The following is a 17,567-nucleotide window of genomic DNA, read 5'->3' as shown; positions in this document are numbered from 1 at the left end:
GCAGAGGGCATGTCTGAACTGGGGTGGGGAGCAAAATAACGATGGATTAAACCCAGATCTGTGACTGGGGGTGAATGTTTTGCCAATGTGCAACATTCCGTCCATCATCTTGTGTGTTTTGCTGTTCGCCCTATGTGAGAAGGGTATGCCCAGACGTGGGTCCCGTGCTCACTACGCCACTGGAGTCAAGCTATCCTGGCTGAAGAGGGGTGAAACCCCGAAACCGGTCCTAGGATGCTTGATTCCGGTCCAGGGAAGACATGGCTTGGCAGTTCTGGCTGGACTTTTCCCATGAGGCACAGGGTCAAGACTGATTTGCATATGGCCATGTCTGAACTGGGGTGGCATTGTGAGCAAAATAATGATGGATTAAACCCAGATCTGTGACTGAGGGTGAATGTTTTGCCAATGTGCAACATTCCGTCCATCATCATGTATGTTTTGCTGTTCGCCCTATGTGGGAAGGGTATGCCCAGACGTGGGTCCCGTGCTCACTACGCCACTGGAGTCAAGCTATACTGGCTGGAGAGGGGTGAAACCCCGAAACCGGTCCTAGGATGCTTGATTACGGTGCAGGGAAGACATGGCTTGGCAATTCGGGCTGGACTGTTCCCATGAGGCACAGGGTCAAGACTGATTTGCCTAGGGCCCTGTCTGAACTGGGGTGGCGTGGTGAGCAAAATAACGATGGATTAAACCCAGATCTGTGACTGGGGTTAATGTTTTGCCAATGTGCAACATTCCGTCCATCATCTTGTGTGTTTTGCTGTTTGCCCTATGTGAGAAGGATATGCCCAGACGTGGGTCCCGTGCTCAGTACGCCCCTGGAGTCAAGCTATCCTGAATGAAGAGGGGTGAAACTCCAAAACCGGTCCTAGGATGCTTGATTCCGGTCCAGGGAAGACATGGCTTGGCAGTTCGGGCTGGACTTTTCACATGAGGCAGAGGGTCAAGACTGATTGGCATATGGCAATGTCTGAACTGGGGTGGCGTGGTGAGCAAAATAACAATGGCTTAAACCCAGATCTGTGACTGGGGGTGAATGTTTTGCCAATGTGCAACATTCCGTCCATCATCTTGTGTGTTTTAAGGTTCGCCCTATGTTGGAAGGGTATGCCCAGACGTGGGTCCCGTGCTCACTACGCCACTGGAATCAAGTTATCTTGGCTGAAGAGGGGTGAAACCCCGAAACCGGTCCTAGGATGCTTGATTCCCGTCCAGGGAAGACATGGCTTGGCAGTTCGGGCTGGACTGTTCCCATGAGGCACAGGGTCAAGACTGATTTGTATATGGCCATGTCTGAACTGGGGTGGGGTGGTGAGCAAAATAACGATGGATTAAACCCAGATCTGTGACTGGGGTGAATGTTTTGCCAATGTGCAACATTCCGTCCATCTTCTTGTGTGTTTTGCTGTTCGCCCTATGTGAGAAGGGTATGCCCAGACGTGGGTCCCGTGCTCAGTACGCCACTGGAGTCAAGCTATCCTGGCTGAAGAGGGGTGAAACTACGAAACCGGTCCTAGGATGCTTGATTCCGGTCCAGGGAAGACATGGCTTGGCAATTCGGGCTGGACTGTTCCCATGAGGCACATGGTCAAGACTGATTTGCATATGGCCATGTCTGAACTGGGGTGGCGTGGTGAGCAAAATAATGGTGGATTAAACCCAGATCTGTGAGTGTGGGTGAATGTTTTGCCAATGTGCAACATTCCGTCCATCATCTTGTGTGTTTTGCTGTTCGCCCTATGTGAGAAGGGTATGCCCAGACGTGGGTCCCGTGCTCAGTACGCCCCTGGAGTCAAGCTATCCTGGCTGAAGAGGGGTGAAACTCCAAAACCGGTCCTAGGATGCTTGATTCCGGTCCAGGGAAGACATGGCTTGGCAGTTCGGGCTGGACTTTTCACATGAGGCAGAGGGTCAAGACTGATTGGCATATGGCCATGTCTGAACTGGGGTGGCGTGGTGAGCAAAATAGCAATGGCTTAAACCCAGATCTGTGACTGGGGGTGAATGTTTTGCCAATGTGCAACATTCCGTCCATCATCTTGTGTGTTTTGTGGTTCACCCTATGTGTAAAGGGTATGCCCAGACGGGGGTCCCGTGCTCACTACGCCACTGGAGTCAAGCTATCTTGGCTGAAGAGGGGTGAAACCCTGAAACCGGTCCTAGGATGCTTGATTCCGGTCCAGGGAAGACATGGCTTGGCAGTTCGGGCTGGACTGTTCCCATGAGGCACAGGGTCAAGACTGATTTGTATATGTAGTAAACAAAAGTGATTCTACCCTGTCATGGAGTGAAAAAAGTGATTATAAATTATTAATTTTTAATTTTGTAATGATAATTATAGTGAGTTTCGGGTGATCCATGAAATGTCACGGAAAACACTATGTGTTTTTAAAATACCCCTCACACACTAGGAATCCCATAGTGTAATGCTTCATCATGGGGGCTTCCCGTCCCTCTACGGGGCGGGGCGTGCTACTACCTACGACTACGCGGGAGCACTGTTGTTATGATGGTAAGGCTTATGTGTAGTGCAAGGGATGTGAGTGTTTGGAAATATGTGTAAAATATAAAGATTAAAAGAACCCTGGCTAGTAGAAAAAACAATTTTATTCTGTTCTCTAGCTGGGAGCGTTAAAAATGGGGAAGAGAGTAGGAGATATCACGAGTTAGTGGCTACCTACTGGGTCAACATGTTTCGTAAGCAGTCCCCACTGCTTTACTCATCAGGACCAGTAAATTATCCCTTAAACACTAGAGGGATATTGTATCAAGATATGTATGCCTATTCGTATCTGTTAACAGACTTAAATGAAAGCTGCGCATGAGGGTACACTGACCCCAATGAAAAATATGACCAAATTGGTATCTGAAAAGAAGAAGAAGAAAAAACACTAGTAATACAAGGCTGTTTCATCGTTGTGGGGTATAAACACATCACCATACTTTAAGTATATCTTGCTGAGAATTCAGTTGATATCGTTTTCGTGATATATTTTTCTAAATATATATAGTTTTCGTGATATATTTTTCTAAATATATATTTTTCATTCTATATCTGAGCGTGTAAGGTGAATTTTACTCATCACTCGAATTTTTCTTAGAACAACGAAAAAAAGAAAAAAGGAAGCAGTTAGACACAGAGGACAGACTATATGTGACATTACCACAGAAACAAACATATAGGTATTATACTATGTGGATTCGCTGGTTGTATACACATATATGGTATAATACGCATGATTGCCCACAGTCATTCACTACATGTAAAAAATCGTAATGTACATATTTAATTAGGCGTAATGTTCAGGCTTCATGAGCACGCACTGGAGGGGAGGGCGCCTGGTTATAGTCACTATAGAATAGTAAATATCGTATTAGTGAGGGAAAAACGGCAGCCGCCGGTGGAAGGCGAGCCTACCAGACTCCTGACCTGGTTTAACGACTTGGCCGAGTCACAACTTACAGTTTATAGGATCATTCCTCGCTTTCGTGTGCCTCCGTGCTGCTCCGTCGATGTCAACACTGGAGTGAGCATCTGTGTTTTTATTGGCAGAGGGCATGTCTGAACTGGGGTGGGGAGCAAAATAACGATGGATTAAACCCAGATCTGTGACTGGGGGTGAATGTTTTGCCAATGTGCAACATTCCGTCCATCATCTTGTGTGTTTTGCTGTTCGCCCTATGTGAGAAGGGTATGCCCAGACGTGGGTCCCGTGCTCAGTACGCCACTGGAGTCAAGCTATCCTGGCTGAAGAGGGGTGAAACCCCGAAACCGGTCCTAGGATGCTTGATTCCGGTCCAGGGAAGACATGGCTTGGCAGTTCGGGCTGGACTTTTCCCATGAGGTACAGGGTCAAGACTGATTTGCATATGGCCATGTCTGAACTGGGGTGGTGTGGTGAGCAAAATAACGATGGATTAAACCCAGATCTGTGACTGGGGGTGAATGTTTTGCCAATGTGCAACATTCCGTCCATCATCTTGTGTGTTTTGCTGTTCGACCTATGTGCGCAGGGTATGCCCAGACGTGGGTCCCATGCTCACTATGCCACTGGAGTCAAGCTATCCTGGCTGAAGAGAGGTGAAACACCGAAACCGGTCCTAGGATGCTTGATTCCAGTCCAGGGAAGATATGGCTTGGCAATTCGGGCTGGACTGTTCCCATGAGGCACAGGGTCAAGACTGATTTGCATATGGCCATGTCTGAACTGGGGTGGCGTGGTGAGCAAAATAATGATGGATTAAACCCAGATCTGTGACTGGGGGTGAATGTTTTGCCAATGTGCAACATTCCGTCCATCATCTTGTGTGTTTTGCTGTTCGCCCTATGTGTGCAGGGTATGCCCAGATGTGAGTCCCATGCTCACTACATCACTGGAGTCAAGCTATCCTGGCTGAAGAAGGGTGAAACCCCGAAACCAGTCCTAGGATGCTTGATTCCGGTCCAGGGAAGACATGGCTTGGCAGTTCGGGCTGGACTGTTCCCATGAGACACACAGTCAAGACTGATTTGCATATGGCCATATCTGAACTGTGGTGGCGTGGTGAGCAAAATAACAATGGATTAAACCCAGATCTGTGACTGGGGGTGAATGTTTTGCCAATGTGCAACATTCTGTTCATCATCTTGTGTTTTTTGCTGTTCGCCCTATGTGTGCAGGGTATGCCCAGACGTGGGTCCCATGCTCACTATGCCACTGGAGTCAAGCTATCCTGGCTGAAGAGGGGTGAAACCCCGAAACCGGTCCTAGGATTCTTGATTCCGGTCCAGGGAAGACATGGCTTGGCAGTTTGGGCTGGACTGTTCCCATGAGGCAGAGGTTCAAGACTGATTTGCATATGGCCATGTCTGAACTGGTGTGGCGTGGTGAGCAACACAACAAGGGCTTAAATCCAGATCTGTGACTGGGGGTGAATGTTTTGTCAATGTGCAACATTCCGTCCATCATCTTGTTTGTTTTGCTGTTCGCTCTATGTGGGAAGGGTATGCCCAGACGTGGGTCCCGTGCTCACTACGCCACTGGAGTCAAGCTATCCTGGCTGAAGAGGGGTGAAACCCCGAAACCGGTCCTAGGATGCTTGTCTCCGGTTCAGGGAAGACATGGCTTGGCGGATCGGGCTGGACTGTTCCCATGAGGCACAGGGTCAAGACTGATTTGTATATGGCCATGTCTGAACTGGGGTGGCGTGGTGAGCAAAATAACGATGGAGTAAACCCAGATCTGTGACTGGGGTGAATGTTTTGCCAATGTGCAACATTCCGTCCATCATCTTGTGTGTTTTGCTGTTCGCCCTATGTGAGAAGGGTATGCCCAGATGTGGGTCCCGTGCTCACTACGCCACTGGAGTCAAGCTATCCTGGCTGAAGAGGGGTGAAACTCCGAAACCGGTCCTTGGATGCTTGATTCCGGTCCAGGGAAGACATGGCTTGGCAGTTCTGGCTGGACTTTTCCCATGAGGCACATGGTCAAGACTGATTTGCATATGGCCATGTCTGAACTGGGGTGGCGTGGTGAGCAAAATAATGATGGATTAAACCCAGATCTGTGACTGGGGGTGAATGTTTTGCCAATGTGCAACATTCCGTCCATCATCATGTATGTTTTGCTGTTCGCCCTATGTGGGAAGGGTATGCCCAGACGTGGGTCCTGTGCTCACTACGCCACTGGAGTCAAGCTATCCTGGCTGGAGAGGGGTGAAACCCCGAAACCGGTCCTTGGATGCTTGATTCCGGTCCAGGGAAGACATGGCTTGGCAGTTCGGGCTGGACTGTTCCCATGAGACACACAGTCAAGACTGATTTGCATATGGCCATGTCTGAACTGTGGTGGCGTGGTGAGCAAAATAACAATGGATTAAACCCAGATCTGTGACTGGGGTTGAATGTTTTGCCAATGTGCAACATTCCGTTCATCATCTTGTGTGTTTTGCTGTTCGCCCTATGTGTGCAGGGTATGCCCAGACGTGGGTCCCATGCTCACTATGCCACTGGAGTCAAGCTATCCTGGCTGGAGAGGGGTGAAACCCCGAAACCGGTCCTAGGATGCTTGATTACGGTCCAGGGAAGACATGGCTTGGCAATTCGGGCTGGACTGTTCCCATGAGGCACAGGGTCAAGACTGATTTGCATATGGCCATGTCTGAACTGGGGTGGCGTGGTGAGCAAAATAACGATGGATTAAACCCAGATCAGTGAGTGGGGGTGAATGTTTTGCCAATGTGCAACATTCCGTCCATCATCTTGTGTGTTTTGCTGTTTGCCCTATGTGAGAAGGGTATGCCCAGACGTGGGTCCCGTGCTCAGTACGCCCCTGGAGTCAAGCTATCCTGAATAAAGAGGGGTGAAACTCCAAAACCGGTCCTAGGATGCTTGATTCCGGTCCAGGGAAGACATGGCTTGGCAATTCGGGCTGGACTTTTCACATGAGGCAGAGGGTCAAGACTGATTTGCATATGGCAATGTCTGAACTGGGGTGGCGTGGTGAGCAAAATAACAATGGCTTAAACCCAGATCTGTGACTGGGGGTGAATGTTTTGCCAATGTGCAACATTCCGTCCATCATCTTGTGTGTTTTAAGGTTCGCCCTATGTTGGAAGGGTATGCCCAGACGTGGGTCCCGTGCTCACTACGCCACTGGAGTCAAGTCATCTTGGCTGAAGAGGGGTGAAACCCCGAAACCGGTCCTAGGATGCTTGATTCCCGTCCAGGGAAGACATGGCTTGGCAGTTCGGGCTGGACTGTTCCCATGAGGCACAGGGTCAAGACTGATTTGCATATGGCCATGTCGGAACTGGGGTGGCTTGGTGAGCAAAATAACGATGGATTAAACCCAGATCTGTGATTGGGGGTGAATGTTTTGCCAATGTGCAACATTCCGTCCATCATCTTGTGTGTTTTAAGGTTCGCCCTATGTGAGAAGGGTATGCCCAGACGTGGGTCCCGTGCTCACTACGCCACTGGAGTCAAGCTATCCTGGCTGAAGAGGGGTGAAACTCCGAAACCGGTCCTAGGATGCTTGATTCCGGTCCAGGGAAGACATGGCTTTGCAGTTCTGGCTGGACTTTTCCCATGAGGCACAGTGTCAAGACTGATTTGCATATGGCCATGTCTGAACTGGGGTGGCATGGTGAGCAAAATAACGATGGATTAAACCCAGATCTGTGACTGAGGGTGAATGTTTTGCCAATGTGCAACATTCCGTCCATCATCTTGTGTGTTTTGCTGTTCGCCCTATGTGAGAAGGGTATGCCCAGACGTGGGTCCCGTGCTCAGTACACCACTGGAGTCAAGCTATCCTGGCTGAAGAGGGGTGAAACTCTGAAACCGGTGCTAGGATGCTTGATTCCGGTCCAGGGAAGACATGGCTTGGCAGTTCGGGCTGGACTGTTCCCATGAGGCACATGGTCAAGACTGATTTGCATATGGCCATGTCTGAACTGGGGTGGCGTGGTGAGCAAAATAATGATGGATTAAACCCAGATCTGTGACTGGGGGTGAATGTTTTGCCAATGTGCAACATTCCGTCCATCATCATGTATGTTTTGCTGTTCGCCCTATGTGGGAAGGGTATGCCCAGACGTGGGTCCCGTGCTCACTATGCCACTGGAGTCAAGCTATCCTGGCTGGAGAGGGGTGAAACCCCGAAACCGGTCCTTGGATGCTTGATTACGGTCCAGGGAAGACATGGCTTGGCAATTCGGGCTGGACTGTTCCCATGAGGCACAGAGTCAAGACTGATTTGCATATGGCCCTGGCTGAACTGGGGTGGCGTGGTGAGCAAAATAACGATGGATTAAACCCAGATCTGTGAGTGTGGGTGAATGTTTTGCCAATGTGCAACATTCCGTCCATCATCTTATGTGTTTTGCTGTTCGCCCTATGTGAGAAGGGTATGCCCAGACGTGGGTCCCGTGCTCACTAGGCCACTGGAGTCAAGCTATCTTGGCTGAAGAGGGGTGAAACCCTGAAACCGGTCCTAGGATGCTTGATTCCGGTCCAGGGAAGACATGGCTTGGCAGTTCGGGCTGGACTGTTCCCATGAGGCACAGGGTCAAGACTGATTTGTATATGGCCATGTCTGAACTGGGGTGGGGAGCAAAATAACGATGGATTAAACCCAGATCTGTGACTGGGGGTGAATGTTTTGCCAATGTGCAACATTCCGTCCATCATCTTGTGTGTTTTGCTGTTCGCCCTATGTGAGAAGGGTATGCCCAGACGTGGGTCCCGTGCTCACTACTCCACTGGAGTCAAGCTATCCTAGCTGAAGAGGGGTGAAACCCCGAAACCGGTCCTAGGATGCTTGATTCCGGTCCAGGGAAGACATGGCTTGGCAGTTCGGGCTGGACTTTTCCCATGAGGCACAGGGTCAAGACTGGTTTGCATATGGCCATTTCTGAACTTGGGTGGCGTGGTGAGCAAAATAACGATGGATTAAACCCATATCTGTGACTGGGGGGGAATGTTTTGCCAATGTGCAACATTCCGTCCATCATCTTGTATGTTTTGCTGTTCGCCCTATGTGGGAAGGGTATGCCCAGACATGGGTCCCGTTCTCACTACGCCACTGGAGTCAAGCTATCCTGGCTGAAGAGAGGTGAAACCCCGAAACCGGTCCTAGGATGCTTGATTCCGGTCCAGGGAAGATATGGCTTGGCAATTCGGGCTGGACTGTTCCCATGAGGCACAGGGTCAAGACTGATTTGCATATGGCCATGTCTGAACTGGGGTGGCGTGGTGAGCAAAATAATGATGGATTAAACCCAGGTCTGTGACTGGGGGTGAATGTTTTGCAAATTTGCAACATTCCGTCCATCATCTTGTGTGTTTTGCTGTTCGCCCTATGTGAGAAGGGTATGCCCAGACGTGGGTCCCATGCTCAGTACGCCACTGGAGTCAAGCTATCCTGGCTGAAGAGGGGTGAAACTCTGAAACCGGTGCTAGGATGCTTGATTCCGGTCCAGAGAAGACATGGCTTGGCAGTTCGGGCTGGACTTTTCCCATGAGGCACAGGGTCAAGACTGATTTGCATATGGCCATGTCTGAACTGGGGTGGTGTGGTGAGCAAAATAACGATAGATTAAACTCAGATCTGTGACTGGGGGTGAATGTTTTGCCAATGTGCAACATTCCGTCCATCATCTTGTGTGTTTTGCTGTTCGCCCTATGTGTGCAGGCTATGCCCAGACGTGGGTCCCATGCTCACTATGCCACTGGAGTCAAGCTATCCTGGCTGAAGAGGGGTGAAACCCCGAAACCGGTCCTAGGATGCTTGATTCCGGTCCAGGGAAGACATGGCTTGGCAGTTTGGGCTGGACTGTTCCCATGAGGCAGAGGGTCAAGACTGATTTGCATATGGCCATGTCTGAACTGGGGTGGCGTGGTGAGCAAAATAACGATGGATTAAACCCAGATCTGTGACTGGGGGTGAATGCTTTGCCAATGTGCAACATTCCGTCCATCATCTTGTGTGTTTTGTGGTTCACCCTATGTGTAAAGGGTATGCCCAGACGTGGGTCCCGTGCTCACTACGCCACTGGAGTCAAGCTATCTTGGCTGAAGAGGGGTGAAACCCTGAAACTGGTCCTAGGATGCTTGATTCCGGTCCAGGGAAGACATGGCTTGGCTGTTCGGGCTGGACTGTTCCCATGAGGCACAGGGTCAAGACTGATTTGTATATGGCCATGTCTGAACTGGGGTGGGGAGCAAAATAACGATGGATTAAACCCAGATCTGTGACTGGGGGTGAATGTTTTGCCAATGTGCAACATTCCGTCCATCATCTTGTGTGTTTTGCTGTTCGCCCTATGTGAGAAGGGTATGCCCAGACGTGGGTCCCGTGCTCACTACGCCACTAGAGTCAAGCTATCCTGGCTGAAGAGGGGTGAAACCCCGAAACCGGTCCTAGGATGCTTGATTCCGGTCCAGGGAAGACATGGCTTGGCAGTTCGGGCTGGACTTTTCCCATGAGGCACAGGGTCAAGACTGGTTTGCATATGGCCATTTCTGAACTTGGGTGGCGTGGTGAGCAAAATAACGATGGATTAAACCCATATCTGTGACTGGGGGGGAATGTTTTGCCAATGTGCAACATTCCGTCCATCATCTTGTATGTTTTGCTGTTCGCCCTATGTGGGAAGGGTATGCCCAGACGTGGGTCCCGTTCTCACTACGCCACTGGAGTCAAGCTATCCTGGCTGAAGAGAGGTGAAACCCCGAAACCGGTCCTAGGATGCTTGATTCCGGTCCAGGGAAGATATGGCTTGGCAATTCGGGCTGGACTGTTCCCATGAGGCACAGGGTCAAGACTGATTTGCATATGGCCATGTCTGAACTGGGGTGGTGTGGTGAGCAAAATAATGATGGATTAAACCCAGATCTGTGACTGGGGGTGAATGTTTTGCAAATTTGCAACATTCCGTCCATCATCTTGTGTGTTTTGCTGTTCGCCCTATGTGAGAAGGGTATGCCCAGACGTGGGTCCCATGCTCAGTACGCCACTGGAGTCAAGCTATCCTGGCTGAAGAGGGGTGAAACTCTGAAACCGGTGCTAGGATGCTTGATTCCGGTCCAGAGAAGACATGGCTTGGCAGTTCGGGCTGGACTTTTCCCATGAGGCACAGGGTCAAGACTGATTTGCATATGGCCATGTCTGAACTGGGGTGGTGTGGTGAGCAAAATAACGATAGATTAAACTCAGATCTGTGACTGGGGGTGAATGTTTTGCCAATGTGCAACATTCCGTCCATCATCTTGTGTGTTTTGCTGTTCACCCTATGTGTGCAGGGTATGCCCAGACGTGGGTCCCATGCTCACTATGCCACTGGAGTCAAGCTATCCTGGCTGAAGAGGGGTGAAACCCCGAAACCGGTCCTAGGATGCTTGATTCCGGTCCAGGGAAGACATGGCTTGGCAGTTTGGGCTGGACTGTTCCCATGAGGCAGAGGGTCAAGACTGATTTGCATATGGCCATGTCTGAACTGGGGTGGCGTGGTGAGCAAAATAACGATGGATTAAACCCAGATCTGTGACTGGGGGTGAATGCTTTGCCAATGTGCAACATTCCGTCCATCATCATGTATGTTTTGCTGTTCGCCCTATGTGGGAAGGGCTTGCCCAGACGTGGGTCCCGTGCTCACTACGCCACTGGAGTTAAGCTATCCTGGCTGGAGAGGGGTGAAAAACCCGAAACCGGTCCTAGGATGCTTGATTACGGTCCAGGGAAGACATGGCTTGGCAATTCGGGCTGGACTGTTCCCATGAGGCACAGGGTCAAGACTGATTTGCCTAGGGCCCTGTCTGAACTGGGGTGGCGTGGTGAGCAAAATAACGATGGATTAAACCCAGATCAGTGAGTGGGGGTGAATGTTTTGCCAATGTGCAATATTCCGTCCATCATCTTGTGTGTTTTGCTGTTTGCCCTATCTGAGAAGGGTATGCCCAGACGTGGGTCCCGTGCTCAGTACGCCCCTGGAGTCAAGCTATCCTGAATGAAGTGGGGTGAAACTCCAAAACCGGTCCTAGGATGCTTGATTCCGGTCCAGGGAAGACATGGCTTGGCAGTTCGGGCTGGACTTTTCACATGAGGCAGAGGGTCAAGACTGATTTGCATACGGCAATGTCTGAACTGTGGTGGCGTGGTGAGCAAAATAAAAATGGATTAAACCCAGATCTGTGAATGGGGGTGAATGTTTTGCCAATGTGCAACATTCCGTCCATCATCTTGTGTGTTTTGCTGTTCGCCCTATGTGCGCAGGGTATTCCCAGACGTGGGTCCCATGCTCACTATGCCACTGGAGTCAAGCTATCCTGGCTAAAGAGGGGTGAAACCCCGAAACAGGTCCTAGGATGCTTGATTCCGGTCCAGGTAAGACATGGCTTGGCAGTTTGGGCTGGACTGTTCCCATGAGGCAGAGGGTCAAGACTGATTTGCATATGGCCATGTCTGAACTGGCGTGGCGTGGTGAGCAAAACAACAATGGCTTAAATCCAGATCTGTGACTGGGGGTGAATGTTTTGCCAATGTGCAACATTCCGTCCATCATCTTGTTTGTTTTGCTGTTCGCCCTATGTGAGAAGGGTATGCCCAGACGTGGGTCCCGTGCTCAGTACGCCCCTGGAGTCAAGCTATCCTGAATGAAGAGGGGTGAAACTCCAAAACCGGTCCTAGGATGCTTGATTCCGATACAGGGAAGACATGGCTTGGCAGTTCGGGCTGGACTTTTCACATGAGGCAGAGGGTCAAGACTGATTTGCATATGGCAATGTCTGAACTGGGGTGGCGTGGTGAGCAAAATAACAATGGCTTAAACCCAGATCTGTGATTGGGGGTGAATGTTTTGCCAATGTGCAACATTCCGTCCATCATCTTATGTGTTTTGCTGTTCGCCCTATGTGGGAAGGGTATGCCCAGACGTGGGTCCCGTGCTCACTACGCTACTGGAGTCAAGCTATCCTGGCTGAAGAGGGGTGAAACCCCGAAACCGGTCCTAGGATGCTTGATTCCGATCCAGGGAAGACATGGCTTGGCAGTTCAGGCTGGACTAAACCCATGAGGCACAGGGTCAAGACTGATTTGCATATGGCCCTGTCTGAACTTGGGTGGCGTGGTGAGCAAAATAACGATGGATTAAACCCAGATCTGTGACTGGGGGTGAATGTTTTGCCAATGTGCAACATTCCGTCCATCTTCTTGTGTGTTTTGCTGTTCGTCCTATGTGGGAAGGGTATGCCCAGACGTGGGTCCCGTGCTCACTACGCCACTGGAGTCAAGCTATCCTGGCTGAAGAGGGGTGAAACCCCGAAACTGGTCCTAGGATGCTTGATTCCGGTCCAGGGAAGACATGGCTTGGCAGTTCGGTCTGGAATGTTCCCATGAGGCACATGGTCAAGACTGATTTGCATATGGCCATGTCTGAACTGGGGTGGCGTGGTGAGCAAAATAATAATGGATTAAACCCAGATCTGTGACTGCGGGTGAATGTTTTGCCAATGTGCAACATTCCGTCCATCATCTTGTGTGTTTTGCTGTTCGCCCTATGTGGGAAGGGCATGCCCAGACGTGGGTCCCGTGCTCACTACGCCACAGGAGTCAAGCTATCCTGGCTGAAGAGGGGTGAAACCCCGAAACCGGTCCTAGGATGCTTGATTCCTGTCCAGGGAAGACATGGCTTGGCAGTTCTGGCTGGACTTTTCCCATGAGGCACAGGGTCAAGACTGATTTGCATATGGCCATGTCTGAACTGGGGTGGCGTGGTGAGCAAAATAACGATGGATTAATCCCAGATCTGTGACTGGGGGTGAATGTTTTGCCAATGTGCTACATTCCGTCCATCATCTTGTGTGTTTTGATGTTCGCCCTATGTGGGAAGGGCATGCCCAGACGTGGGTCCCGTGCTCAATACGCCACTGGAGTCAAGCTATCCTGGCTGAAGAGGGGTGAAACTATGAAACGGGTCCTAGGATGGTTGATTCCGGTCCAGGGAAGACATGGCTTGGCAGTTCTGGCTGGACTTTTCCCATGAGGCACAGGGTCCAGACTGATTTGCATATGGCCATGTCTGAACTGGGGTGGCGTGGTGAGCAAAATAACGATGGATTAAACCCAGACCTGTGGCTGGGGGTGAATGTTTTGCCAATGTGCAACATTCCGTCCATCATCTTGTATGTTTTGCTCTTCGCCCTATGTGGGAAGGGTATGCCAAGATGTGGGTCCCGTGCTCACTACGCCACTGGAGTCAAGCTATCCAGGCTGAAGAGGGGTGAAACCCCGAAACCGGTCCTAGGATGCTTGATTCCGGTCCAGGGAAGACATGGCTTGGCAGTTCGGTCCGGAATGTTCCCATGAGGCACAGGGTCAAGACTGATTTGCATATGGCCATGTCTGAACTGCGGTGGCGTGGTGAGCAAAATAACAATGGATAAAACCCAGATCTGTGACTGGGGGTGAATGTTTTGCCAATGTGCAACATTCCGTCCATCATCTTGTGTGTTTTGATGTTCGCCCTATGTGAGAAGGGTATGCCCAGACATGGGTCCCGTGCTCACTACGCCACTGGAGTCAAGCTATCCTGGCTGAAGAGGGGTGAAACTACGAAACCCATCCTAGGATGCTTGATTCCGGTCCAGGGAAGACATGGCTTGGCAGTTCTGGCTGGACTTTTCCCATGAGGCACAGGGTCAAGACTGATTTGCATATGGCCATGTCTGAACTGGGGTGGCATGGTGAGCAAAATAACGATGGATTAAACCCAGATCTGTGACTGAGGGTGAATGTTTTGCTAATGTGCAACATTCCGTCCATCATCTTGTATGTTTTGCTGTTCGCCCTATGTGGGAAGGGTGTGCCCAGACGTGGGTCCCGTGCTCACTACACCACTGGAGTCAAGCTATCCTGGCTGAAGAGGGGTGAAACTACGAAACCGGTCCTAGGATGCTTGATTCCGGTCCAGGGAAGACATGGCTTGGCAGTTCGGTCTGGAATGTTCCCATGAGGCACAGGGTCAAGACTGATTTGCATATGGCCATGTCTGAACTGGGGTGGCGTGGTGAGCAAAATAACAATGGATTAAACCCAGATCTGTGACTGCGGGTTAATGTTTTGCCAATGTGCAACATTCCGTCCATCATCTTGTGTGTTTTGCTGTTCGCCCTATGTGGGAAGGGCATGCCCAGACGTGGGTCCCGTGCTCACTACGCCACAGGAGTCAAGCTATCCTGGCTGAAGAGGGGTGAAACCCCGAAACCGGTCCTAGGATGCTTGATTCCTGTCCAGGGAAGACATGGCTTGGCAGTTCTGGCTGGACTTTTCCCATGAGGCACAGGGTCAAGACTGATTTGCATATGGCCATGTCTGAACTGGGGTGGCGTGGTGAGCAAAATAACGATGGATTAAACCCAGATCTGTGACTGGGGGTGAATGTTTTGCCAATGTGCAACATTCTGTCCATCATCTTGTGTGTTTTGCTGTTCGCCCTATGTGAGAAGGGTATGCCCAGACGTGGGTCCTGTGCTCACTACGCCACTGGAGTCAAGCTATCCTGGCTGAAGAGGGGTGGAACTCCGAAACCGGTCCTAGGATGCTTGATTCCGGTCCAGGGAGGACATGGCTTGGCAGTTCGGGCTGGACTGTTCCCATGGGGCACAGGGTCAAGACTGATTTGCATATGGCCATTTCTGAACTGGGGTGGCGTGGTGAGCAAAATAACGATGGATTAAACCCAGATCTGTGACTGGGGGTGAATGTTTTGCCAATGTGCTACATTCCGTCCATCATCTTGTGTGTTTTGATTTTCGCCCTATGTGAGAAGGGTATGCCCAGACGTGGGTACCGTGCTCAATACGCCACTGGAGTCAAGCTATCCTGGCTGAAGTGGGGTGAAACTACAAAACGGGTCCTAGGATGGTTGATTCCGGTCCAGGGAAGACATGGCTTGGCAGTTCTGGCTGGACTTTTCCCATGAGGCACAGGGTCCAGACTGATTTGCATATGGCCATGTCTGAACTGGGGTGGCGTGGTGAGCAAAATAGCGATGGATTAAACCCAGATCTGTGACTGGGGGTGAATGTTTTGCCAATGTGCAACATTCCGTCCATCATCATGTATGTTTGGTGTTCGCCCTATGTGGGAAGGGTATGCCCAGACGTGGGTCCCGTGCTCACTACGCCACTGGAGTCAAATATCCTGGCTGGAGAGTGGTGAAACCCCAAAACCGGTCCTAGGATGCTTGATTACGGTCCAGGGAAGACATGGCTTGGAAATTCGGGCTGGACTGTTCCCGTGAGGCACAGGGTCAAGACTGATTTGCATATGGCCCTGTCTGAACTGGGGTGGCGTGGTGAGCAAAATAACGATGGATTAAACCCAGATCTGTGAGTGGGGGTGAATGTTTTGCCAATGTGCAACATTCCGTCCATCATCTTGTGTGTTTTGCTGTTCGCCCTATGTGAGAAGGGTATGCCCAGACGTGGGTCCCGTGCTCAGTACGCCCCTGGAGTCAAGCTATACTGGCTGAAGAGGGGTGAAACTCCAAAACCGGTCCTAGGATGCTTGATTCCGGTCCAGGGAAGACATGGCTTGGCAGTTCTGGCTGGACTTTTCCCATGAGGCACAGGGTCAAGACTGATTTGCATATGGCCATGTCTGAACTGGGGTGGCATGGTGAGCAAAATAACCATGGATTAAACCCAGATCTGTGACTGGGGGTGAATGTTTTGCCAATGTGCAACATTCCGTCCATCATCTTGTATGTTTTGCTCTTCGCCCTATGTGGGAAGGGTATGCCAAGATGTGGGTCCTGTGCTCACTACGCCACTGGAGTCAAGCTATCCTGGCTGAAGAGGGGTGAAACCCCGAAACCGGTCCTAGGATGCTTGATTCCGGTCCAGGGAAGACATGGCTTGGCAGTTCGGGCTGGACTTTTCCCATGGGGCACAGGGTCAAGACTGATTTGCATATGGCCATTTCTGAACTGGGGTGGCGTGGTGAGCAAAATAACGATGGATTAAACCCAGATCTGTGACTGGGGGTGAATGTTTTGCCAATGTGCAACATTCCGTCCATCATCTTGTATGTTTTGCTGTTCGCCCTATGTGGGAAGGGTGTGCCCAGACGTGTGTCCCGTTCTCACTACGCCACTGGAGTCAAGCGATCCTGGCTGAAAAGAGGTGAAAACCCGAAACCGGTCCTAGGATGCTTGATTCCGGTCCAGGGAAGACATGGCTTGGCAGTTCGGTCCGGAATGTTCCCATGAGGCACAGGGTCAAGACTGATTTGCATATGGCCATGTCTGAACTGGGGTGGGGTGGTGAGCAAAATAACAATGGCTTAAACCCAGATCTGTGACTGGGGGTGAATGTTTTGCCAATGTGCAACATTCCGTCCATCATCTTGTGTGTTTTAAGGTTCGCCCTATGTGGGAAGGGTATGCCCAGACGTGGGTCCCGTGCTCACTACGCCACTGGAGTCAAGCTATCTTGGCTGAAGAGGGGTGAAACCCCCAAACCGGTCCTAGGATGCTTGATTCCCGTCCAGGGAAGACATGGCTTGGCAGTTCGGGCTGGACTGTTCCCATGAGGCACAGGGTCAAGACTGATTTGTGTATGGCCATGTCTGAACTGGGGTGGGGTGGTGAGCAAAATAACGATGGATTAAACCCAGATCTGTGACTGGGGTGAATGTTTTGCCAATGTGCAACATTCCGTCCATCATCTTGTGTGTTTTGCTGTTCGCCCTATGTGAGAAGGGTATGCCCAGACGTGGGTCCCGTGCTCACTACGCCACTGGAGTCAAGCTATCCTGGCTGAAGAGGGGTGAAACTCCGAAACCGGTCCTAGGATGCTTGATTCCGGTCCAGGGAAGACATGGCTTGGCAGTTCTGGCTGGATTTTTCCCATGAGGCACAGGGTCAAGACTGATTTGCATATGGCCATGTCTGAACTGGGGTGGCATGGTGAGCAAAATAACGATGGATTAAACCCAGATCTGTGACTGAGGGTGAATGTTTTGCTAAGGTGCAACATTCCGTCCATCATCTTGTGTGTTTTGCTGTTCGCCCTATGT

The sequence above is a fragment of the Triturus cristatus genome, chromosome 3_1 (assembly GCF_964204655.1).
Source record: "Triturus cristatus chromosome 3_1, aTriCri1.1, whole genome shotgun sequence".
Classification (NCBI taxonomy): Eukaryota; Metazoa; Chordata; class Amphibia; order Caudata; family Salamandridae; genus Triturus; species Triturus cristatus.
This window is presented reverse-complemented; position numbering follows the sequence as displayed.